The sequence below is a fragment of the Piliocolobus tephrosceles genome, chromosome 16, assembly GCF_002776525.5.
Source record: "Piliocolobus tephrosceles isolate RC106 chromosome 16, ASM277652v3, whole genome shotgun sequence".
In the NCBI taxonomy this organism is placed as follows: domain Eukaryota; kingdom Metazoa; phylum Chordata; class Mammalia; order Primates; family Cercopithecidae; genus Piliocolobus; species Piliocolobus tephrosceles.
The window spans coordinates 23,979,529-24,005,736 of NC_045449.1; the positions used below are offsets into that span (position 1 = coordinate 23,979,529).

Consider the following 26,208-nt stretch of genomic DNA (forward strand, 5'->3'; position numbering starts at 1 on the left):
TTCCTTCCTTCCTTCCTTCCTTCCTTCCTTCCTTCCTTCCTTCCTTCTCTCTTTCTCTCTTTCTCTCTTTCTGAAACAGGATCTCACTCTGTCGCCCAGGCTGGAGTACAGTTGTACAATCTCAACTTCCATCTCCCAGGTTCAAGTGTTTCTTCTGCCTCAGCCTCCCGAGTAGCTGGGACTACAGGCATGCACCACCATGCCTGGCTAAGTTTTGTATTTTTAGTAAAGATGGGGTTTCACCATGTTGATCAGATTGGTCTCAAACTCCTGACCTCAAGTGATCTGCCTGCCTCGGCCTCCCAAAGTGGTGGGATTACAGACGTGAGCCCCCACGCCCAACCGATACAGCCTATTTCTGATTACTGCCCAGCACACTTTGCCTATGTTCATGATGTCTCTTTTAGTGCCCTTTTGGTCTCATGTCTTTCTCTTTGTCCATTCAAATGCTCTTCCATGAAGTTGTCCCCAACTGCTTCAGCTTATGCTGTCCTTGTTCTTCTCTTAAGTTCTTTTTGGCTCGTTTATCAGTGTCCCAATTTAGTACTTAATGAGATATTTTCCTTTTTTTGTTAAGTACTTAATTGTCTTAGCTTTTACTAGGACTATGGTTATTTTGTGTCCCTCCCATTTAATGGCTAGCATAGGACATACAGTACTAATTGTTGAATAGAATCTAATTGAATTTTTAAAGTTTAAGTTCTTTAAGTGTTGGATAGCAGCTAGCAGTTATAGTAGAGAATTTGGCAGTGAACTAGGGCAACTATTTGTATAACGAAAATAAAAAGCACAGCATAGCTTCATGAACGCATATAAATCTTGATACTATTCCACTGTATTAGAGCATAGTAGAAGCAGAAATGCTGAACCCATGGGAATTGCTTGCATGAGTTACAGTAGGTCTATGAACTTCCTGAGGTTGTGTACAATTTGGTATGAATATGTACATGTGCATTTTTCTGGGGTAAGAATTCATACCTTAATTGGGTCTTCAAAGCTATCCCTGACTAAAAAAAGTAAGATCCTGTGATCTAGCAAAAAATGTCATTTTACAGATGAGACAACTGAGACTCAGAATTAAGACACAAGAGGAATGGCTTACTCATGGTCATTGTTATTCATAATGGTGATCCTGAGTCAACAAGAAATATTAATTAGGTTCAATGTGGTCTGCCTTATAAAAAGGGAAATAAGACTCCATGGAAGTGTCTAAATACAGTTAGGAAATATTTCCACCCCAAATAGTTAAACTTAAAAAAATTGAGGTGAAATTCACATAACATAAAGTTTATCATTTTAGACTGGGTTTGGTGGCTCATGCCTGTAAGCCCAGCATGTTGAGAGGCTGAGAGGGGTGGATTGTTTGAGCGCAGGAGTTCAGACCGGCTCGGGCAACATGGCAAAACCCTGTCTCTACAAAAAGTACAAAAATTAGCTGGGCATGGTGGCATGTGTCCGTAGTCCCAGCTGCTTGCGAAACAGAGGTGGAAGGATCACTTGAGTCCGGGAGGCAGAGGTTATAGTGAGCAGAGATCACGCCACTGCACTGCAGCCTGGGTGACAGAGTGAGACCCTGTCTCAAAAAACAAAAACAACAGCAAAATTAACCATTTTAAAGTAAACAGTTCAGTGGCATTTTACCTTCACAGTGTTGTATAGCTACCACATGTGTGTTCTAAAGCATTTTCCTTAACCCTCAAGGAAACCCTTCACCCATTTATTATTACAGCAGTTGCTCCCTATTTTCCTGTCTCTTCTGTCTCTGATAATCACCAGTCTTTGTTCTATGTCTATGGATTTGCCTATTCTGGATACGTCATAAAAAAGAAATCATACAATATTGTACATTACAAACATTTGTATACAAATACAAATATTTGACTTTTTGTTTCTGGCTTCTTTTTTTTTTTTTTTTTTGAATTGAGTCTCACTCTGTTGCCCAGGCTGGAGTGCAGTGGCGCGATCTCGGCTCACTGCAAACTCAGCCTCCCGGGTTCATGCCATTCTCCTGCCTCAGCCTCCCGAGTAGCTGGAACTACAGGCACCTGCCACAATGCCCGGCTAATTTTTTTGTATTTTTAGTAGAGACGGGGTTTCACTGTGTTAGCCAGGATGGACTCGATCTCCTGACCTCATGATCCACCTGCCTCAGCCTCCCAAAGTGCTGGGATTACAGGCGTGAGCCACCGCACCTTGGCCTGTTTCTGGCTGCTTTTACTTAGCATAGTGTTTTGGAGCTTCATCCATGGTGGAGCATGTATCAGTACTTTATTATTATTTGACGCGGAGTCTTGCTCTGTTGCCCAGGCTGGAGTGCAAGTGGCATGATCTTGGCTCATTGCAACCTCCACCTCCAGGAGGGTCCAAGTGATTCTCCTGCCTCAGCCTCCTGAGTAGCTGGGATTACAGGCACAAGCCACTGTGCCTGGCTAATTTTTGTATTTTTAGTAGAAATGGGGTTTCACCGTGTTGGCCAGGCTGGTCTTGAACTCCTGACCTCAAGTGATCCACCCGCCTTGGCTTCCCGAAGTGCTGGGATTACGGGCGCCTAGCCCAATACTTTATTTATTTATTTATATTTATTTTGAGATGGAGTCTCGCTCTGTCACCCAGGCTGGAGTGCAGTGGCACAATCTTGGCTTGCTGCAACCTCTGCCTCCCGGGTTCAAGTGATTCTCCTGCCTCAGCCTCCTGAGTAGCAGGAATTACAGGCACACACCACCATGCCCAGCTAATTTTTTTTGTATTTTTAGTAGAGACGGGGTTTCACCATGATGGGCAAGCTGGTTTTGAACTCCTGACCTCAAGTGATCCGCCCGCTTTGGCCTCCCAAAGTGCTAGGATTACAGGCGTGAACCACTGCGCCCGGCCTACTTTATTTTTTTTTTTTTATGGCTGAATAATATTCCATTGTATTTATGTACCACAGTTTTTTTTTTTTTTTTTTTTTTTTTTTTTGAGATGGAGTCTCGCTCTGCCGCCCAGGCTGGAGTGCAGTGGCCGGATCTCAGCTCACTGCAAGCTCCGCCTCCTGGGTTTACGCCATTCTCCTGTCTCAGCCTCCGGAGTAGCTGGGACTACAGGCGCCCGCCGCCTCGGCCGGGCTAGTTTTTTGTATTTTTAATAGAGACGGGGTTTCACTGTCTTAGCCAGGGTGGTCTCGATCTCCTGACCTCGTGATCCGCCCGTCTCGGCCTCCCAAAGTGCTGGGATTACAGGCTTGAGCCACCGCGCCCGGCCCACAGTTTGTTTTCCCATTCATTTGTCAGTGGACATGTGAGCTGTTTTATACCTTTTTTTTGCACGGGGGTGGGGGAACGGAGTTTCGCTCTGTCACCCAGGTTGGAGTGTAGTGGCACAATCTTGACCTAGGCTCACTGCAACCTCCGCCTCCCGAGTTAAAGCGATTCTCCTGCCTCAGCCTCCCAAATAGCTGGGATTACACGTGCATGCCACCATACCAGGAAAATTTTGATATTTTTAGTAGAGACGGGGTTTCGCCATGTTGCCTGGGCTGGTCTGAACTCCTGAGCTCAAGTGATCCACCTGCTCAGACTCCCAAAGTGCTGGGATTACAGGCGGTGAGCCACCGCACCCAGCTGTTTTATACTTTTTGGCTACTATGAATAGTGCTAATGTGAACATACTTGTACATTAGTATGTATTGTTTTCAGTTCTTTTGGATGTATACCTAGAAGTGAAATTGCTGGGTCATTAACTTTTTAAGGAAATGGCCACCTACTTTCCATAGTGGCTGAACCATTTTACATTACCACCAAAAATATATGAAGGTTCCAGTTTCTCCACATCCTCTTCCACAATTATTTCCCATTAAAAAAATTTTATAGCCATGATTGAGTGTGAAATGGTACTTCTTTGTAGTTTTGATTTGCATTTCCCTGGTGACTAATGGTGTTGAGCATCTTTTCATGCGCTCATTGGCCATTTGTTTATCTTCTATAGACAAATATAAAATAAACATAATTCTCAAAGAGGTCTGCTTCAGTTAGCGAGAAAAATGTTTGAAGATGTAAAGTATTTGGTTTTTCTATATAATCAAGTGCCAAACTAGTACAAATATAAAATACTGTGGTAATTAAAAAGAGAAGATACGGTGAAGCTGGTTTAAACTTTGTCTGAAAGCAAGTGTATGAGAACCCTTCTACCATTATGTACAGTTATAGACTGTAATGCAGATAATTTGATTTGGAGGATTTTCTTGCTTCAAATATTCACATATTACCCTTTGACTTGGCATTGAAAGATGTCTATTCAATTTTCTGCATTAAAGAAGAACAGTTTTGCCAGGTGCAGTAGCTCATGCCTGTAATCCTAGTGCTTTGGGAGGCTGAGGCAGGAGAATCACCTGAGGTCAGGAGTTCGAGACCAGCCTGGCCAACCTGGTGAAACCCCATCTCTACTAAAAATATAAAAAATTAGCCAGGTGGCCGGGCGCGGTGGCTCACGCCTGTAATCTCAGCACTTTGGGAGGCCAAGGCGGGTGGATCACGAGGTCAGGAGATCGAGACCATCCTGGCTAATACGGTGAAACCCTGTCTCTACTAAAAATACAAAAAAATTAGCCGGGTGTGGTGGCGGGTGCCTGTAGTCCCAGCTACTCGGGAGGCTGAGGTAGGAGAGTGGCGTGAACCTGGGAGGCGGAGCTTGCAGTGAGCCGAGATCGCGCCACTGCACTCCAGCCTGGGTAACAGAGCAAGACTCCGTCTCAAAAAAAAAAAAAAAAAATTAGCTGGGCATGATGGCGGGCACCTGTAATCCGAGCTACTGGGGAGGCTGAGGCAAGAGAATCACTTGAACCTGGCAGACAGGTTACAGTGAGCTGAGATTGCACCACTGCACTCCAGTCAGAGCGACACGGTGAAACTCCTTTTCAAAAAATAAAAAAGATTATGTACAGGGATTTTATTGCAACATTATTTATTTTTAGTTTTATTGGATAGATTTAGAAGTCTGATAATTCTTTTGCTCTTGTTTCAAAGCATAGAGAGAAATAAGTCACATGGAAGATTCACAGTACCCTTTAGATTTAATGGGAAAAAAAGCTAGTCTTAAGACTTCTCAAAGAGAAGTCTTAGAGAAATTAATTGGATCATCGGAAAAGGGGCAGTTATACATTGGAAATACAAATTAAATATTACATTATCTAATTAAATGTTACGTTAATTAAATAATACAACAAATTAAATAGAACACATTGAATGGCTTCTTTCCTTAATGTAAGCTGAAAGTATGTATTTGCCATATTTTAGGCTTGTTTAATTTTAAAACTTTGCTGAGTAACATTTTTAACTAAAACTTGAGTTTTTAGTTTTCCTCCTTGGACTTGTATTCAGTGTCATGTTTGATACTACCGTAGAGAGGCAAAATTTGAACTCATTAATTTTCTAAAAGGGGTAATCTTTAGGGCAGAGTTATCTTTTATTCTTTTATATCTTTTAGTTTATTTAATCAATATTTGTTAAATGCAATTACAATCAAGTTTTTATCTTATTTCCGCCTCCCACTTAATTATTTCTGAACCCAGCATCTAGGACAGTGCTGGGGATATGGTAAAGGTCTGGTAAATATTGAATGAATTATGCTTATTTTAGTTTACCAGTTTTTTTTTTTTTTGAGATGGAGTCTCACTCTGTCGTCCAGGCTGGAGTGCAGTGACACTTTCTTGGCTCACTGCAACCTCCACCTCCTGGGTTCAAGCAATTCTCCCTGCCTCAGCCTCCCGAGTAGCTGGGATTACAGGCGTCTGCTACCATGCCTGGCTAATTTTTGTATTTTTTATTAGGGGTTTTGCTATGTTGGCCAGGCTGGTCTTGAACTCCTCTGATCTCAGGTGCTCCACCTGCCTTGGCCTCCCTAAGTACTGGGATTATAGGCGTAAGCCACCGCCCCCGATCCCTCCCCTTCAGTTTTAAGTTGGGTTGTTTGTTTTCTTATTGTTTAGTTTTAAATTCTTTATGTATTCAGGATAAGCCCTTATTAGATGTAGGTTTTGCAGATATGTTCTTTTCATTTATGGCTTTTTGTTTTTTTCCACAAAAATTTATTCTTAAATGTACAACAGGCTCCAGTACAACACTTCAGTCCAGCTATAAGTGGCAAAAGATGGTATAGCAGGGAATGAAATCAAGGGTTACCATCTCCTCAGGCACATGGAACAGCTTACTTTTTGCCAGATTTATTAATTACACCTGTGGCCAGGGGCGCCTTCCCTGTAGTTTCTTCTGGTCCTCTTATGTTTCTGCCTTGTTCTGCTTTCTGGGCTGTTTCAGGGGTTCCTTCTTGCCATCTTTGTGGCTGGACATGGCACCTGCCGCCCCTTCCCCAGACCCTGCCACTGGAAATCCAGTTATGGCTTTAAATTTTTTTCTTAATGGTATCTTTCACAGAGCAGAAGTTTTTAGTTTTGATAAAATCTAATTCTTTCATTCTCTCTCTTCTCTCTCTTTTCTTTCTTTTTCTTTCACAGGGTCTTACTCTGTCATCCAGGCTGCAGTAGAGTGGCATGATCACAGCTCACTGCAGCCTCGACTTCCCAGGCTCCAGTGATCCTTCTACCTCAGCATCCCAAGTAGCTGGGATCACAGGCACACACTACCACACCCAGCTAATTTTTGTATTTTTAGTAGAGACGGGGTTTTGCCATGTTGCCCAGGCTGGTCTGAACTCCTGAGCTCAAGCAAGCCACCTGCCTCAGGCTCCCAAAGTGCTGGACTTATAGGCGTGAGCCCCACTGTGCCCAGCCTCTTCATTTTGTTTTGCGACAGGATCTTGCTCTCTTGATGAAGCTAAAGTGCAGTGGTGAGATTATAGCTCACTGCAACCTCAAACTCCTGGGCTCAAGTGAGCCTCGCATCTCAGACTCCTTAGTAGCTAGGCCTGCAGGCACATGCCACCATGCCTGGCTAATGTTTAAACTTTTTTTATTTTTTATTTTTTTTGTAGAAATAGGGTCTTGCTATGTTACCCAAGCTGGTCTCCAACTCCTTACCTCAAGTGATCCTCCCACTTTGGCCTCTCAAAGTGCTGGGATTACAGATGTGAGCCACTGCCCCTTGGCCTACACTGTCTTGAGTATTGCAGCTTTATTTATTTAGTTTTTGAGACAGGGTCTCACTCTGTTACCCAGGCTGGAATGCAGTGGTGCAGTCTCAGCTCACTGCAGCCTTGACCTCCTGGGCTCAAGCGATCCACCTGTCTCAGCTTCCTGAGCAACTGGGACCACAGGTGCATGCCACCATACCCAGCTAATTTTATGTGTGTGTGTGTGTGTGTGTGTGTGTGTGTGTGTGTATATATATATTTATTTATTTATTTTAAGACAGAGTCTAGCTCTTTTGCCCAGGCTGGAGTGCAGTGGCATGATCTCTGCTCACTGCAACCTCCACTTCCTGGGTTTAGGCAATTCTTCCACCTCATCCTCCTGAGTAGCTGGGATTATAGGTGTGTGCCATCATGCCTGGCTGATTTTTGTATTTTTGGTAGAGATGGGGTTTCACCATGTTGACCAGGCTGGTCTCGAACTCCTGGCCTCAAGTGATCCTCCTCCCTTGGCCTCCCGAGTGCTAGGATTACAGGTGTGAGCCACTGCACCCAGCCTATCGTAACTTTATATAGTCATTCCTTGGTATCTGTGTGGGATTGGTTCCAGGACCCCTGTGGATACAATCCATGAATTGTATCCTAAGTCACTTATATAAGATGATGTAGTGTTTGCATATAACCTACAAACATCCTCCTGTATACTTTAAATCTTCTGTAGATTACTTGTAATACTAAATGCATTCCCTACACATCACTTCATTCTTCTGGATTCAGTGTACTACTTGGTGCATGGCAAATTCAAGTTTTGCTTTTTGGAACTTTGTGGAATTGTTTTTTTCTGAATATTTTTGATCCGAGGTTGACTGAATCCAGGAACATGGAACTAAGGATATAGGGGGCTGACTATAGTAAGTTTTGGCATCAGTTAGAGTTCTTCACGTTTATTCTTTTATTAAAGTTGTTTTGGCTATTCTGGGTGCTTTGCTTTTTTTTTTTTTTTTTTTTAAATATATGTTTTAGAATCAGTTTGTCAGTTTCTTCAAAAAAGGCTGCTGGTTTTTTGGGATTTTGTTGAATCTTTGGATCATTAGTGGGACCATTTGATATCCTGACAATACTGAGTCTCCCAGTCTATGAAGTTAGTGTATTTCTTTATTTATTCGGGTCTTTTTCTTATTTTCCCCATCAGTGTTTTGTAATTTTCAGCATACAAATCATGCACACATTTGTTAGATTTATATCTATTTTGTAAATTTTTTTTTTTTTTTTGAGATGGAGTTTCACTCTTACTGACCAGGCTGGAGTGCAATGGCATGATCTCGGCTCACATCAACCTCCACCTTCTGGGTCCAAGCGATTCTCCTGCCTCAGCCTCCCCAGTAGCTGGGATTACAGGCATGTGCCACCATGCCTAATTTTGTATTTTTAATAGAGGTGGGGTTTCTCCTTGTTGGTCAGGCTGGTTTCGAACTCCCAACCTCAGGTGATCCACCTGCCTCAGCCTCCCAAAGTGCTGGGAATGTGAGCCACTGTGCCTGGCAATTTTTGTTTTTTTTGAGATATAGTCTCTCTCTCTCTGTTGTCTAGGCTGGAGTACAGTGGTGTGATCAAGGCTCACTGCTGCATTCATCTCCCAGGCTCAAGCTATCCTCCCACCTCAGCTTCCTAAATAGCTGGGACTGCAGGCACACACCACCATGCCTGGCTAATTTGTTTTGATTTTTAGTAGAGATGAGGTCTTGCTGTGTTGCCCAGGATGGTTTTGAACTCCTGAGCTCAAGCGATCCTCCCACCTCAGCCTCCCAAAGTGCTGGAAGTGTAGACATGTGCCACTGAGCCCAGCTGTGTTTTTTAATTTTATTGAAAATGTTGTCTACCCCCCACCCCAATTTCAGTTTCATTATGAGTTGATTTTTTTGTTTGTTTTGTGAGACAGGGTCTCACTCTGTCGCCCAAGCTTGAGTGCAGTGACAGAATCTTGGCTCACTGCAGCCTCAACTTCCTGGGCTCAAGTGATCCTCCCACCTCAATCTCCCAAGTAGCTGGGACTACAAGTGTTGCTGCAACACCTGGCTAATTTTTTTTTTTTTTTTAAATGGGTCTCACCCTGTCACCCAGGCTGGGGTACAGTGGTGTGATCTCAGCTTACTGCAACCTCTGCCTCCTGGGCTAAAGCAGTCCTCCCTCCACAGCCTTCCAAGTACCTGGGACTACAGGTGCATGCCACCATGCCTGGCTAATTTTTTATTTTTTTAGAGTTGGTTTCTGCGTGTTGCCCAGGCTGGTCTCAGACTCAAGCAATTCACCAGCTTCGGCTTCCCAAAGTGCTGGGATTACAAGAGTGAGTCACAGTGCCGACCATAATTGATTTTTTTGGTATTCTGCAACCTTGATAAATTCACTTATTTCTAGTAGCTATTTTGTAGACTGGGATTGGATTTTCTATGTACACAATTACGTTTATTAGTACAGTTTTATTTCTTGCTTGCCCGTCTGAATGCCTTATTTTTTTTTTCTTCTTGCCTTACTGCACTGGATAGGTCCTAAAGTATAATGTGATGGTGGATATCCTTGTCTTATTCCTCATCTTATGAGGAAAATACTTAATCTTTTTTTTTTAGACGGAGTTTCGCTCTTGTTGCCCAGGCTGGAGTGCAATGGCGTGATCTCGGCTCACTGCAACCTCCACCTCCCGGGTTCAAGCGATTCTGCTGCCTCAGCCTCCTGCGTAGCCGGGATTACAGGCATGTGCCAGCACACCTGGCTAATTTTGTATTTTTAATAGACACGTGGTTTCTCCATGTTGGTCAGGCTGGTCCCGAACTCCTGACCTCGTGATCTGCCCACCTTGGCCTCCCTAAGTGCTAGGATTACAGGTGTGAGCCACCATGCCCAGCTGGAAAATACTTAATCTTTTATCATTGCATATGATATTAGGTATAGGGATTTTTTTTTTCTTTTTGAGGCAATGTCTCGCTCTGTCATCTAGGCTGGAGTGCAGTGGCTCAGTCTCAGCTCATTGCAACCTCTGCCTCTCAGGTTCAAGTTAGTCTTCTGCCTCAGTTTCCCAAGTAGCTGACATTACAGGCACCCACCACGCCCGGCCAATTTTTGTAGAGATGGGATTTCACCATGTTGGCCAGGCTAGTCTTGAACTCCTGACCTCAAGTGATCCACCTGCCTTGGCCTCCCAAATTGCTGGGATTGTAGACATGAGCCACCATGCCTGGCCAGCTATAGGGTTTTTATAGATGCTATTTATCAGGTTAAGGGACTTTCCTTCTATTTGCGGTTTTCTAAGAGTTTTTGTCATGATTTAATTCACATTTGTCAAATACTTTTTTGGGGGACAGCTCTTGAACTCATATGGTTATACTTTTGTGTGTGTATGTGTGTGTTGAGACTGAGTCTCGCTCTGTCGCTAGGCTGGAGTGCAGTGGTGCGATCTCAGCTCACTGCAACCTCTGACTCCCTGGTTTAAGTGATTCTCCTGCCTCAGCCTCCCAAGTAGCTGGGATTATAGGCATGTGCCACCACACCCACCTTATTTTTGTATTTTTAGCAGAGATGGTGTTTCACCATGTTGGCCAGGCTGGTCTTGAACTCCTGACCTCAAGTGATCCACCTGCCTTGGCCTCCCAAAGTGCTCGGATTACAGGCGTGAGCCACTGCGTCCGGCCGTTTATGCTTTTTTAGACTGATAAAGTGAATTATATGGATTGATTTTTATTCCTGAGAGGAATCCCACTTGATAATGATATATTCTTTTTATAAACTGCCAGCATCTATTTGTAAATGTTTTTTGCAGTTTTTGCATTATACCCGTTTGAGATACTGGTTTATAGTTTTCTTGTTCATATCTGGCTTTGGTATCATGGTAATGTTTAACTCATAAGTTGGTAAATGTTTATATACTAGAAGAGTTTATGCAGAACCGGTATTATTTCTTTCTTAAATATTTGATAGAATTTCCCTGTGAAACCATGTGGGCCTAGAGTTTTCTCTAGGCAAGGCTTTTAATTATGAATTCCATTACTTTAATAGAAACAGTGGGTTAGGTTATCTTTTTTTGTTTGTCTTGCTGTGTCACCCAGGCTGGAGTGTAGTGGTGCCATCACGGCCCACAGCAGCCTTGACTTCCTGGGTTCAAGTGATCTTCCGCATCAGCTTCCCAAGTAGCTGGAACCACATGCACATGCCACCACACCCAGCTAGTTAAAAATTTTTTTGGGGGTAGAGATTGGGTTTTGGCATGTTGCCTGGGCTGGTCTCAAACTCCTGGACTCAAGTGATCCTCCCCACTTGACTTCTACAGTGCTGGGATTACAGGTATGAGCCACTGTGCTGTCCTCTATTTATCCTTTTTTTTATTTTTATTTTTTGAGATGGAGTCTTGCTTTGTCACCCAGGCTAGAGTGCAGTGGCACGATCTCGGCTCGCTACCATCCCCATCTCCTGGGTTTAAGCGATTCTCCTGCCTCAGCCTCCCAAGTAGCTGGAACTACAGGTGCGTGCCACCACACCCAGCTGATTTTTTTTTGTATTTTTAGTAGAAACTGGGTTTCACCATGTTGGCCAGGCTGGTCTCGAACTCCTGACCAGCCTCGGGTGATCTGCCTGCTGCAGCCTCCCAAAGTGCTGGCATTACAGGCATGAGCCACAGCTCCTGGCCCCTCTCTTTATTTTTGAGTGAACTTTGATAGTTTGTGTTTTTTTCAGAGACTTTTCATTTCATGGGAGTTATCAGATTAACTGGTAAAATTATTCATAATAATCCCATATTTTTCTTTTAATGTTAATAGCATCTGTAGTGATATCGCCTCTTTAATTCCTGATACTGGTAATTTGTTTCTTCTCTCTCTTTGACATTAGTTTGTCTACAGAGTTACCTAGCTAGCTTTTGAGGCTGGGCGTGCTACTGCACGCCTATAATCCCAGGACTTTGGGAAGCAGAGGTGGGTGGATCATGAAACCCCGCTCTAGTAAACATACAAAATTTAACTGGGCGTGGTGGCAGGTGCCTGTAATCCTAGCTACTCAGGAGGCTGAGGCATGAGAATCACTTCAATCTGGGAGGCAAAGGTTGTAGTGAGTTGAGATCATCTCGTTGCACTGTAGCCTGGGTGACAGAGCAAGACTCCGTCTCAAAACGAAAACAACAACAAAAATCCAGTTTTTGGTGTCATTGACTTTCCTTTATTGGTTTTCTTTTTTTCCCAATTTTTTGATTTTGGCTTGGTATTTCCTTTTGCTGTGTTGTATTTAATTTGCTCTTCCTTTTTTTTTTTTTTTTTTTAAAGTTTCTTAATCTGGACATTTGTATTTTGATACTAAATATTTCTGCTTTTCTAATATAAGGATTTAATTTATAAAATTTTCCTATGTCCCTGTATTTCAATTCAGAATATTTTACAATTTCACTTTTATATTTCTCTTTGACAAACTATGTGTATTTAGAAGTGTGTTTAATTTCTAAATACTTAGGAATTTTCTTGATGTTTTTCTGATTTTTGATTTATGATTTAATTCTGTGTGGTCGGAAAACATACTGTCTGAATTTAATTCTTTATTTATTAAAACTTATTTCAGGCTGGGCGTGGTGGCTCACACCTGTAATCCCAACACTTTGGGAGGCTGAGGCAGGTGAATTGTTTGAGGTCAGGAGTTCGAGACTAGCCTGCCCAACATGGCGAAACCTCGTCTCTACTAAAAGTACAAAAAATTAGCCAGGCGTGATGGTGGACACCTGTAATCCCAGCTATTCTGGAGGCTGAGGCAGAAGAATCGCTTGAAGCTGGGAGGCGGAGGTTGCAGTGAGCCGAGATCGTGCCACTGCATTCCAGCCTGGGCAACAGAGGGAGACCCTGTCTCAAAAAAAAAAAAAAAAAAAAAACCAAAAAACAAAAAAAAGCAAACTTGTTTCATGGCCCACTATATGGTCTATTTTGGTTGTTCCATACATACTTGAGAAGAATGTGTATTCTTCATTTGTTGTGTATCGTGTTCTGTAAATGTGAATTATTAGGTCAAGTTAGTTTGAGTGTGGTTTACGTTTTCTGCGTACCAATAGATTTTCTGTATTTGTTTTCTCAGTTATAGAGAGGAATGTTGAAATGTCAGCTATAATTATTCATTCGTTTTCAGATAGAAAGCCTATACCCATACAACTTACCTTGTTTGTTTAGCTTCTCTCAGAGATTGTAGTCCTGTGTCGCCTCTTATTCAGTGTCCAAAAAGTAGTTTTATATTTTTCGAGTTTCTCAGGCAGGAAGGTAAATCTTGTCCTAATTAGGTTATCATTGCTCAGAAGCAGAAGTTGATCCCAAGTTTGTATACGACAAGTTTTAAAAACAATTTTATTGGTTTAAATTTATCATAGTATTATGGCCAGTATTGCAACATTGGTCAAAGTGTGATAGCATGGAGTGATATCACAGTTTTTATGAATATGAATCTGTGCTTTTATGCACCAAGGGATAAATGGAGTTACATACTTCTGAAATGCCTGTTTGGGCTATTTAGCAGAATAGTTTATCCCAGAATAGGATTTATTAGGATAGTTGGTAATCACCTAGTTATATAAAATTAAATATTTAGTACTTCAGTAGTGAGAAGCCATTGCTTTTTACTTAGCAAAACAGCGTCATTTAGAATAACTGCACATTATTTTTTCATGGAAACTCGGTTATTGTTTTTATAAGCAGAGTCACATAAATGGTTCATTGAACAGTAGTTATAGTTTGGAGGCGGGGCATGGTGGCGCACGCCTGTGATCCCAGCACTTTGGGAGGTCGAGGTGGGCGGATCACTTGAGGTCAGGAGTTTGAGACCAGCCTGGCCAACATGGCAAAACCCCATCTCTACTAAAAATACAAAAATTAGCTGGGCGTCATGGTGTGCGCCTGTAATCCCAGCGGCTCGGGAGCTTGAGGCATAAGAATCACTTGAACCTGGGAGGCAGAGGTTGCAGTGAGCCAAGATTGCACCACTGCACTCTAGCCTGGAGGACAGAGCAAGACTGTGTCTCAAAAAATAAAAAAGGCTGGCCACGGTGGCTCATGCCTGTAATCCCAGCACTTTGGGAGGCCGAGACGGGTGGATCATGAGGTCAGGAGATCGAGACCATCCTGGCTAACATGGTAAAACCTCATCTCTACTAAAAATACAAAAAATTAGCCGGGCGTGGTGGCAGGCGCCTGTAGTCCCAGCTACTCGGGAGGCTGAGGCAGGAGAATGACGTGAACCCCGGAGGTGGAGCTTGCAGTGAGCCAAGATCACGCCACTGCACTCCAGCCTGGGTGACAGAGCGAGACTCCATCTCAAAAAAGAAAAAAAGTAAATAGAGGCATGGTAACATTTGCTAAGGAAAGAAAAGAAATACTGGGCAGAGAAACAGGAAGACTCATCCACTTCTCCTTGGTTGCTAAAGTATAGAAGTTGGTTGACCTACATATCTTTCTTTGGAAGTTGTGCTTATCAGAAAAAAGGAGGTCAGTAGTAGGAGATGCCTATTTTTGTGTCATGTGTTAGAATACTTGTCAGAAGTTTTCTTTGTTGACTGCTGACCTTTAGTTTCTCTTTTTGCTGTTTAGAAAATAGTTTGAAGTTTTGTACAACTTACGTAAGTTTAAATTTTTTTTTTTAATGGAACGTTTCACGAGTTTGTATGTCATCCTTGCACAGCAGCCATACTAATCTCTGTATTGTTCCGGGGTTTTAGTATATATGCTGCTGAAGTGAGCACATATAAGTTTCTTTTGGAATATTTTTTTTTTTTTTGAGACGAAGTCTCGCTCTGTCGCCCAGGCTGAAGTGCAGTGGCTGGATCTCAGCTCACTGCAAGCTCCGCCTCCTGGGTCCACGCCATTCTCCTGCCTCAGCCTCCCGAGGAGCTGGGACTACAGGCGCCCGCCACCTCGCCCGGCTAGTTTTTTGTATTTTTTTAGCAGAGACAGGATTTCACCATGTTAGCCAGGATGGTCTTGATCTCCTGACCTCGTGATCCGCCCGTCTCGGCCTCCCAAAGTGCTGGGGTTACAGGCGTGAGCCACCGCGCCTGGCCGTCTTTTGGAATATTTTAACAGTTTTGGTGGAATTGTCATTTTTCGTTATAGATTATATACAAAATTTATTACTCTACCTGTACTAAAGATTAATGTGCTATTGAGATATACTGCTTTATCTCTATTATAACAACCAGATAGTTAGCAGTACAGTTATTTAAAAGTTAGACCATTAAATTTGTTAGTAAATACTTACTGGTTTTGGTTTTTTGAGGTGGAATCTCGCTCTGTCACCCAGGCTGGAGTGCAGTGGCACGATCCTGGCTCACTGTGACCACCACCTCCCAGGTTCAAGCGATTCTCCTGCCTCAGCTTTCCCAGTAGCTGGGATTACAGACACACACCACCACGCCCCGCTAATTTTTTTTTTTTTTTTAATTTTTTAGTAGAGATGGAGTTTCACCATATTGGCCACGCTGGTCTCAAACTCCTGACCTGAAATGATTTGCCTGCCTTGGCCTCCCAAAGTGCTGGGATTGCAGGTGGGAGCCACTGTGCCCGGCCCATTTTGGTTCACTTTAAAACTTCTATCTGGGCTTGGTGGCTCCTGCCTGTAATCCCAGCACTTTGGGAGGCTGAGCCAGGTGGACAGCTTGAGATTCACGAGTTTGAGAGCAGCCTGGGCAGCATGGTGATACCCAATCTGTACAAAAAATACAAAAATTAGCTGAGTGGGGTGGTGTGTGCCTGTAGTCCCAGCTACTCGGGAGGCTGAGGTGGGAGGATGGCTTGAGCCTGGGAGCCTTTACACCATTGCATTCCAGCCTGGGTGGTAGAGCCAGATCTTGTCAAAAACAAAACCAAAACCAAAAAAAAAAAAAAAAGAATGCAACTTTTTACTTTAGTAAAGGAGATATTGAAAGATGATAAATTACGTTTGAAAATACCGTTCTTGTAATCTAAGATCAAGTGAAATTAGATTCTGTTAAAATTGATAGGTCGGCCGGGCGCGGTGGCTCACGCCTGTAATCCCAGCACTTTGGGAGGCCGAGACGGGTGGATCATGAGGTCAGGAGATCGAGACCATCTTGACTTTCACGGTGAAACGCCATCTCTACTAAAATACAAAAATTAGCCAGGCACGGTGGCGGGCGCCTGTAGTCCCAGCTACACAAGAGGCTGAGGCAGGAGAATGGCGTGAACCCAGGAGGCGGAGCTTGCAGGGAGTGGAGATCGCGGCACTGCACTCCAGCCTGGGTGACAGAGTGAGACTCCGTCTCAAAAAAAAAAAAAAAAAAAAAATTGATAGGTCATTTAAAGATTGTAAAATTTCTCTTATTTTCATGCGTTTTACATAAGAATGAATCAGTTTGATTCATGGTTACATTGATTTGGCACCTACTATGTTTAGGTGCTATGTAGTAGGTGAAAATGTAAAGGTGAGAAAATGTGACCTGTATCTGTAGAGAGCATATTGTTCCAGGGTAGGAAATCAAAGGAGAAAATAAGTAATTATAAGCTAGTATGGTAAGTGCAATTTCAGAGATATTTTATTATTACAGAAACACAGAAGAGGGTTCTGAATCCAAATTAGAGATTAGGGAAGAGAGTAAGTATAGTAGTCTGGGAGGACATCTAGGAGATAGTTTCTGAGCCAAAGGTAGAAAAAGGCATTCTGAGATGCAGTAAAAGGCTAGAAGAAAGAGAATATGGGAAGAATGTGTGGCTCTAAGCCAGGCATCTGTCTAAGGGACGAGTGAGGACTGAAATTCGGCCTGTGTTGTGCTATCCATTATTTATGCCTTGTGCTTATGGAGTCTTGTCCTTAAAAGGAGTCCCTTTTTCCAATTTCTTAAAAGGGTCAGTGGCTTAAGAGGCCCCTCATATATAGGACCAGCTGTTGATACATTGTATGATTAGTTATGGATTTTGAATTTGATTTTCTATGCCTGTTATTCTCTAACTTAGATCTGAGCAACTTCAGGGTGTTCTGGAGTGGAATCCTGGTGAGATTAAGGAAACCCCTAAATAACTTCTTATATTTTCCTTGCATATTTTGTAGTGAAGCAAAATAGATTATATGCTAGAGCGAAGCTGTCCAATATGGTAGCCCCTAGCTACCATAAATTTAAGTTAAACTTAATAAAACTTAAATAAAACTCAGTTTCTTAGTTGCACCAACTACATTTGAAATGGAATTGGATGAGAATTGATACATAAGGCAACAATGAAATAGATTTGGAAGGGTGGATAAGATTTGTAGACAGACATGGGGATTTTGTGGATAGCATTCCAGTGGAGAGAATAACATTAATAAATACATGTAATGCCATTGGTGGAAAATAAGTTTAGAAATGTAGTTTGGACCAAAATGAGGAGAACCCTGAAAACTTAACCTGGAGAAGATTATATAATACTGAGAACTTCTAGGTTACAGTTTTTGAGCAGGAAGATTGAGTGATGCTTTAGAAGTGCTTTAGAGATCTTCGCCGGGTACGGTGACTCATGCCTATAATCCCAGCACTTTGGGAGGCTGAAGCGGGTGGATCACTTGAGGTCAGGAGTTTGAGACCAGTCTGGCCAACATGGTGAAACCCCATCTTTACCAAAAAATGCAAAAAATAGCGAGGTGTGGTGGTGCATGCCTGTAGTCCTGGCTACTTAGGAGGCGGAGGCAGGTGGATCGCTTGAACCTTGGAGGCAGAGGTTGCAGTGAGCCGAGATTGTGCCACTGCACTCCAGCCTGGACAACAGAGCGAGACTCTGTCTCCCAAAAAAAAAAAAAAAAAAAAAAAAATAGAAAGAAATGCTTTAGAGATCTTATTTGAGTTAGGAGTGATGTATTTGTTAGGGTTTTTGGAAGCAGAGAAGTGATACCAACTATCTTAAGAAGAATTTTCTTGACCAGGCGCAGTGGCTCGTGCCTGTAATCCTGGCACTTTGGGAAGCTAAGGCGGGCAGATCATTTGAGGTCAAAAGTTCCATACCAGCCTGGCCAACATGGTGAAACCTTGTCTCCACTAAAAATACAAAAATTAACTGGGCGTAGTGATGGGCTCCTGTAATCACAGCTACTCAGAAGGTTGAGGCACAAGAATTGTTTGAACCCAGGGGTGGAGGTTGCAGTGAGCTGAGATTGCGCTTCTGCACTCCAGCCTGGACAACAGGGTGAGACTCTGTCTCAGAAAAAAAAGAGAGAAGAATTTTATTATAAGACTATTAAGTTGCTCATAGTCTGAAAAGGAAGGCTGGGGAGAGTCTAGGATAGCTCCTGGGATCTTTTTTCCAGACTTGTATCATTTGTTCAAGATTCAGAAACTCCAAAAGCCAAGTACATCTTTCCTAGAGGGGAATACCTAGGCAGAGGAGAGAGAATAATCTCGAAAGGAAATCTAAGACCATTACTAAAACATCCTCACAGATGTTGGGAGGCTGAGCAAGAAACTGTTCTTTACTGTTCTGTACAGAATAGACTAAAGGGAATAAGACTAGAGATTGGAATGCTTGAGAGGTGTTTTGCTACATAACAGACCTGAACAAAAAGTAATGGCAATGGGATTGGCAGTGAGGGTTTTCATGTGAAAAATGCCATGGAGGTAGAATCTGTAAAATTTAGTAACAAATACTTCTTTTTAAATACACAGATGACTGTACAGTGCCTAGATAACCTAGAGAAAGTTGATGATGAGGTATTATGGAAATCTGGCTCTGTTACTTAGTAGCTATATGATAGTGAGCAAATTATGTACATGCTTTGAGCGTCAAGTATAATTTGAGGTGACAATTATTTTAAAATAGTTGTCAGAATTACACATACATTTTTCTTTTTTGAGACAACATCTGGCTGTTACTCAGGCCGGAGTGCAGTGGGTCAGCTGTAGCCTTTGCCTCCTGGGCTTGGGGAATCCTCTCACCTCAGCCTCCCAAGTAGCTGGGACTACAGTTGCATACCACAATGCCTGGCTAAATTTTGTGTTTTTTTCTTTTTTTTGTAGAGACGGGATTCCACCATGTTGCCCAGGCTTGTTCGAACTCCTGGGCTCAAGTGATCCTCCCACCTTGACGTCCCAGAGTGTTGGGATTACAGGTGTGAGCCACTGTGCCCACCCCAGTTATGAGAATTAAATAAGCAAAATGCCTGGAATATAGCGACAAGTCAATGAGTGTTAGTTCCTTTCCCTATTAAACAGAAAACTAGAGGATATTTCTTTTGATTGTTTTTTGTTTGAGGGTGCTACAGGCAGGTGCTATAGTTTGTTATCTTTGTATACTTGGTTTTAGAACTTAATGCCTTTGTAGATTAGATGGGTATTCTTATGGAAACAGATGGGAAGTATTCTGGATTAGAAATCAGTTTTAGATTTAGAATTTTAAAATAAGCTTTTTATTTTTACTTAATAATTTCAGATGTACAGAAAAAGTGCAAAGAAGATAGTACAGAGTTCTTGTAAACCTTTCATCTACTTTCCTCTGAGTTTTATTTTATTTTATTTTATTTTTGGAGAGAGTCTCACTCTGTCCTCCACACTGGGGGACACTACAACCTCCGCCTCCTGGGTTCAAGTGATCTCATGTGCCTCAGCCTCCCAAGTAGCTGGGATTACAGGTGCACGCCATCAGGATCAGCTAATTTTTGTATTTTTTGGTAGGGACAGTGTTTCACCATGTTGGCCAGACTGGTCTCAAACACTTGACCTCAAGTGATCTGGCCACCTCAGCCTCCCAAAACTACCTCAGCCTCCCAAAATGCTAGGATTACAGGAGAGCCACCATGCCTGGTCTTTCCTCTAATGTTAACATTTTAAATAACCATAGTATATTTGTCAAAGCTAACAAGTTAACATTGTTACAATATTATTAACTACCAACTTTATCCAGATTTTCCACTAACATCCTTTTTCTGTTTCAGGATCTAATTTAGAATACCACCTTATATTTAGTACCTTTAGGTTTTTTGGTTTTGTTATTAACTGTGACCTTAAGCACACTACCCAACCCTTCAGACCCTTGTCCATCTAAGATACCTTTAATCTCTGAAGTTTTGAGTTTGTTTAATATCTGTCATACAGTGTGCCCTATTTTTATTTTGAGATAAATAAGACTATAAGATCTAATCAATACACCTGATCTTGTTGACAGTAAAATTTAATTTTTATCTTGTAATTTTACTTTAGTATTAAAGGAAAACTATAATAATGTTGAGTTTTGGGAAAACTCACAGAGTTTTTTCTTCCATTTGAACCAAAAAGATAAAAAGAGAGGACTTGTATTTTTTGTCACCGGTAGAGGGTCACGACTCCAGGTTCTTGGTGTTTTGAACAAAGAATTGGTCAAAATGTCCAGCAAAGCAACGAATGAAGTAACAAAAAAATGAAAGCAGGGATTTGTTGAAAATTAAAGTACACTCCACAGTGTGGGGGGAGCACACCGGAGCAGCAGCTCAAGAAGCCCATATGTAGAATCTTCTTGGGTTCAAATACCCCCTTTAGATTTCCCATTGGCCCCTTCATGCTCATCTCATGTAACTGAAGCCGTAGCCTGCAATCAGTCTGATTGGTTGCGGAAAGCAGCCAACTAGAGGCTGATGTGACGTTACAAAGGTCACACTCCTGTAGGGACATCTGATTGGTTGCAAATACTTTGTAACTTCACATCTGCAAAAAGCAACCAATCAGAGGCTGGGGTAAAGTTACAAAGTTGCAAATGAAGACTCCACCAGCAATCAGTCTGATTTGTTAGGGACAGCCAATTTCCTGTCTGCAGTACTCAGGAAAGGTCAAAGGGAGTAGCCTCTGGTCCTTTTGTTACTTAGGCGTGGAAAGTTAGGATTTTCCTTTCAATTTAGTTCTAGGAAGTTGGCATGAGATAGCCTTAGGTTCCCTGACTCTAGACCCTATTGTCCTGCCTCATCTTCCTCTGAGAGACGTGATCCCCATAAATCTTTATGGGAGGCAGAGGGACTGAAGGTCTTTCTTCTGTAACTGCTTCATGCTGATTTGGGGCGTAGTCCCTACCTGTTGGAGATCACGAAACTCTCACCCTGTTCTGTCTAGTGGAGGGAGGGTAGCTTTTTGATGGCCAGGGGTGGTGTCTTCACCTGGAACTGGCATGATCATCTGAAGCTTGGTGGTCTCTAGGTGAGAGGAAATGAAATTGATTAAAAGACTTAATGGGAGTTTTGGGAGTGGATGCCTGTGCTGTTTGTTATAGAAATTTGCTGGAGGAAAAACAAAACCTGGTCTGTTCTAGAATCTGTGTGTTTCCTTAAAGTCTTAGCACACATGACTCCATTTTGGCTTGGTTTGCTGGGGCCTAGTGCATGAATTTAGTCCAGAACAATGACCTCCCAGAATTTTGTTTAAAAAAACTCCCCCTTTTTGGTCAGGTTCTCACTTAGGTGAGAGTGCTTAAGCTCTGGAGTTTGAGGCCAGCCTGGGCAACATAACAAGAGTTGTCTCTACTAAAAATAAAACATATTAGTTGAGCGTGGTGGTGTGTGACTGTAGTCTCAGCTGCTTGGGAGGCTAAGATGGGAGGATCACTTGAGCCCAGGAGATCAAGGCTGCGGTGAGCTGTGCTTGTGCTACTGCACTCCAACCCGGGCAACAGAGCAAGACCCTGTCTCTAAATAAATAAATTGTAAAACATAACTTGGGTTTTTGGATTACTAAATTGGATACATTAGTGTAGCACACTTTAATTTTTATAGGAAACTCGGAAGATTGGCTTGAATGACTAGATTATTTTGAGTTAGAAATTTCTTTGAGATACTGAAGTGGAGACATCATACGGTTTTATAAGTAAATAAATGTAAATAAGTATGTTTATAGGTTAAATTTTTTTTTTTTTTTTGAGACACAGTTTTGCTTTTGTCACCCAGGTTGGAGTGCAATGGTACGATCTCAGTTTACTGCAACCTCCGCCTCCTTGGTTCAAGCAATTCTGCCTCGGCCTCCTGAGTAGCTGGGATTACAGGTGCCCGCCACCATGCCTGGCTATTTTTTTTTTTCTTTTTGAGATGGAGTCTCACTCTGTTGCCCAGACTGGATTGCAGTGGCGCAATCTCAGCTCACTGCAACCTCTGACTCCCGGGTTCAAGTGATTCTCCTGCCTCAGCCTCCCGAGTAGCTAGGACTACAGGCATGCGCCACCACACCTGGCTAATTTTTGTATTTTTTAGTAGAGATGGGTGCCAAGACCAGCTCAGTTGCGGAGACCCTAACCCAGCGTTGCTAGAGGAATTAAAGACACACACACAGAAAAATTAGAGTGTGGAGTGGGAAATCAGGGGGCTGACAACCTTCAGAGCTGAGAGCCTGGAATAGTTTTATCCACATATTTATTGACAGCAAACCAGTGATAAGCGTTGTTTCTATAGATTATAGATTAATTAAAATGGGAAACAAAGGGATGGGCCAAAAGAAAGGGATGGGCTGTGGCTAGTTTTCTGCAGCAGCAACATGTCCTTAAGGCACAGATCGCTCATGCTATTGTTTGTGGTTTAGGACCGCCTTAAGCAGTTTCCACCCTGGGTGGGCCAGGTATTCCTTGCCCTCATTCTGGTAAACACACAACCTTCAGCGTGGGCGTCATGGCCATCATGAACATGTCACAGTGCTGCAGAGATTTTGTTTATGGCCAGTTTTGGGGCCAGTTTATGGCCAGATTTGGGGACTTGTTCCCAGCGGATGGGGTTTCACCATATTGGACAGGCTGGTCTCGAACTCCTGACCTCGTGATTCACCCGTCTTGGCCTCCTAAAGTGCTGGGATTACAGGCATGAGCCACTGTGCCTGGCCTGCCCGGCTAATTTTTGTATTTTTTAGTAGAGATGGGGTTTCACCATGTTGGCCAGGCTGGTCTTGAACTCCTAACCTCAGGTGATCCACCCACCTTGGCCTCCCAAAGTGCTGGGATTACAGGCGTGAGGCCCTCACACCTGGCCAAATTTTTCTTTCTTTCTTTTTTTTTTTTTTTCAGAGAGAAACAGTCCTGCTCTGTCTCTCAGGGCTTACTGCAGCCTTAAACTCCTGTGCTCAAGGGATCCTCCTGCCTCAGCCTCCTAAGTAGTTAGGACTGCAGGTGTTTACCACCACACCTGGCTAATTTTTAAATTTTTTGTGGAGACTGTGTCTTGCTATGTTGCCTAGGCTGGTCTTAAACTCCTGGGCTCAAGCAGCCCTCCTGTCTTGGCCTTCCTAAGTGTTGGGATTATAGGCATGAGCCACTGACTCTCCAGGGCCTTACCATGGTTATCTTTTTGAATTACTGGTAATGCAAGAGAAAGTAAGTAGAGTTTGAGTCTCAGTTATAGGACTAATACAAGAATGTAGCGGGTGCAGTGGCTCACGCATGTAATCCCAGCATTTTGGGAGGCCAAGGCAGGCGGATCATGAGGTCAGGAGTTCATGACCAGCCTGCCCAACATGGTGAAACCCCATCTCTACTGAAAATACAAAAATTAGCTGGATGTGGCGGGCACCTGTAATCCCAGCTACTCAGGAGGCTGAGGCAGGAGAATCCCTTGAATCCGGGAGGTGAAAGTTGCAGTGAGCCAAGATCACGCCACTGCACTCCAGCCTGGGTGACAGAGCTAGACTCTCTTAAAAAAGAAAAAAGAAGAAGAGAAAAAAAGAATGTAAAAAGATTCTTCACTCTAGAAATCAACTAAGGCAGCTCTGTTAGCACTGCAGGACTTTTCCTTAGTTCAGCTAAACACGGCGTTCTTGTCCGTCCCATGGCCATGAAAATTTAGGCTTGCAGACAGTTTAAAGGGTGAGTAAAGCAGAGGGTTTTATTGGGTGAAAACGGGAAATAGGGATACCCCGCAAGGCCAGAGTCTCCTGCTAGAGCACTTCCAGCCCTGCTGTTCAAATCTCAGTTTCCATACAGGAAGAGGAGGGGCCAGACTCCTCCCTGCTGCAAATGGCATGAACCTCTTGAGGCTAAGCTCCAGTGGGCAGGCTGGTTGTAGTTCCTCTGGGGACCCCCTCCCACCTGGCTGTCTCATTTCCCCTCTAATCTAACAGTTGTTAGATTAAGGACACGGAGGAAGACCGATCTTAACTGCTTCCTGCTGACAGAGGGGGCTGTTTTGGGGGAAACAGCAGTCAGAGCTCCCTGAGAGGCCTATTTAGGGGTTCCCAGCAGAAAGGGTCACCATCTGAGGCTCTGGTTGCATGACCATTTGGAGTTTGATGGCCTGAAGGCAAGAACAGACAAACCGGGTTATTAGAAAACATGCATCAAAATGAAACAAGGGGAGGGGTAAGGACAGCCGAAAAATTCTGAGGCCTTTTATCGATTTTCACAGGGAGAGGGAGGCCAAAAGCCTGACTGGTAAAGAAACTTTACCCTTTTGCTGGCATGTTGGGCTTTTGGGTTCCCTTCCTCTGAGCCCAGTCCTAAGCCAACCAGTTGAAAGTTTGGGAAATTAACTCTTTCTAGTTCGGAGGATGCATTTAAGGGGAGTGTCTTGTAGTACGGAAACACAATTACCTATTAGTGAAGAGAGAACTGAGGAGAAAGGGGAAAAGGCGCTTTTTAAAGGAGTCCCAGAGGTTCAGGATGCATTTGAAAGGGGTACAGATTGAAGATGAATGGCTACCCATCTAGAAAGAGGGAAGCAGACCTTCCTGGTTCCCTTATTTTCCTAGCAGATACCCCGGATATATGAGGGTGAGAGGAAAGAGTGTCTTCTTTCAGTCTTCTGTCCTTGCATCCCCGAGTTCTGGCAACCTTGTCAGGTGCCACCATGAGTACCAAAGTGGCTTGCATCCATGAAGCAGGGGTGTCTAGACAATAGGAATTATTTGTTTCACCTATGTCTCTTTCCCACCTACTGTCAGTAGCTTTGGAGTTCCCTAGGCCTCATTTATGCCATGGATATTAATGAGGCCTTTATCCGTGAAACAGGAAACTTGGAGTTGGCTTAATCAGCAGGAGTCAGCCCCGCTTACCTGTGATGTGCCTTTTAACCTCTGTTGTCATTTGTCTCTGCCTCAGATCCAGTTTTTTTTTCCCTAGGGCTTTGACCCGAAATTTGGAATTGAGTCTGGGACAAAAATGTGTTTCAGGGGGTTGCATGGACTCCTTATCATAAGCCGAATGCTAAGGTCAAACTGTGGAACTGAGTCCTCCTGCAGTAAGGGAGAGGAAAAGATGTGACACACCCAGATAACTGGTGGCTCTAGTTATGCTTGCTAGGATTTGGGTGCATGGTGCTTGGCTTTGATTAGCTCCCTTGGTCTTACTTTCCCAAAAGGAAATCTGAGTGATGGGCATCCTGTGTATTCCCATCACCTGGAAGAATTTGAAGGATAATTGCTCAGAACTAGAATATTGGTCTGGATTTTTACATTACCCATCCCTCTTGTTCTTTCTGAGGTGCAGCTGGAGATTGCTGGTTGGTTCACAGGAACAAGCAGGGTTAGTCTAAAATGTAGGTGAAAACTTAAAAACAACTAATGAGTTTCTAATTTAATGACAAATGTCTGATAAATTTTAGAACATGATTTCTCTCTTTCCAGTTCTCATTTTTGTTAAAAAATCATGATAGGACTGAGTGGTTTGCAAAATCCCTTAGTCCTATACTTGACCTGATGATTTGCCTAAAGTGTAGCAAGAATAATTATGTCTACACAGGCCTTTTAGGTTGGCTTTGATGGAACTCTATTCCCCAAGGAATCTCAGATAAGACCTTGAAACACCTATGAGTTGGGGGATCCTCTCCTCTTAAGGTCCCAAGATAAACTTGGAGCTCCTAGAATACACACAGATAGTCTGGGTGCGGTGGCTCATGCCTGTAATCCCAGCACTTTGGGGGGCCGAGGTGGGTGGATCACCTGAGGTCAGGAGTTCAAGACCAGCCTGGCCAACGTGATGAAACCCCATCTGTACTAAAAATACAAAAAAAAGTAGCTGGGTGTGGTGGCTGGTGCCTGTAATCCCAGCTACTTGGGAGGCTGAGGCAAGAGAATCGGTTGAACCCAGGAGGCAGAAGTTGCATTGAGCTGAGGTTGAGCCATTGCACTCCAGCCTGGGTAATAAGAGCCTCAAAAATAAACAAGTAAAAAATTTTTGACTGGGCGCGGTGGCTCACGCCTGTAACCCCAGCACTTTGGGAGGCCTAGACGGGCGGATC

At 43.2% G+C, this 26,208-nt stretch overlaps 1 protein-coding gene and 1 non-coding gene across 4 annotated transcripts in view; one reads left to right on the forward strand and one right to left on the reverse strand.

Annotated features, from left to right (window-relative positions):
• Positions 1-26,208, forward strand: part of TAOK1 (TAO kinase 1) — a 167,025-nt gene that overhangs the window by 16,385 nt on the left and 124,432 nt on the right. The window lies entirely within an intron of this gene.
• LOC111520852 lies at positions 14,701-14,806 on the reverse strand. The gene has a single exon (XR_002724775.2). It is a non-coding gene; the product is annotated as a U6 spliceosomal RNA (small nuclear RNA).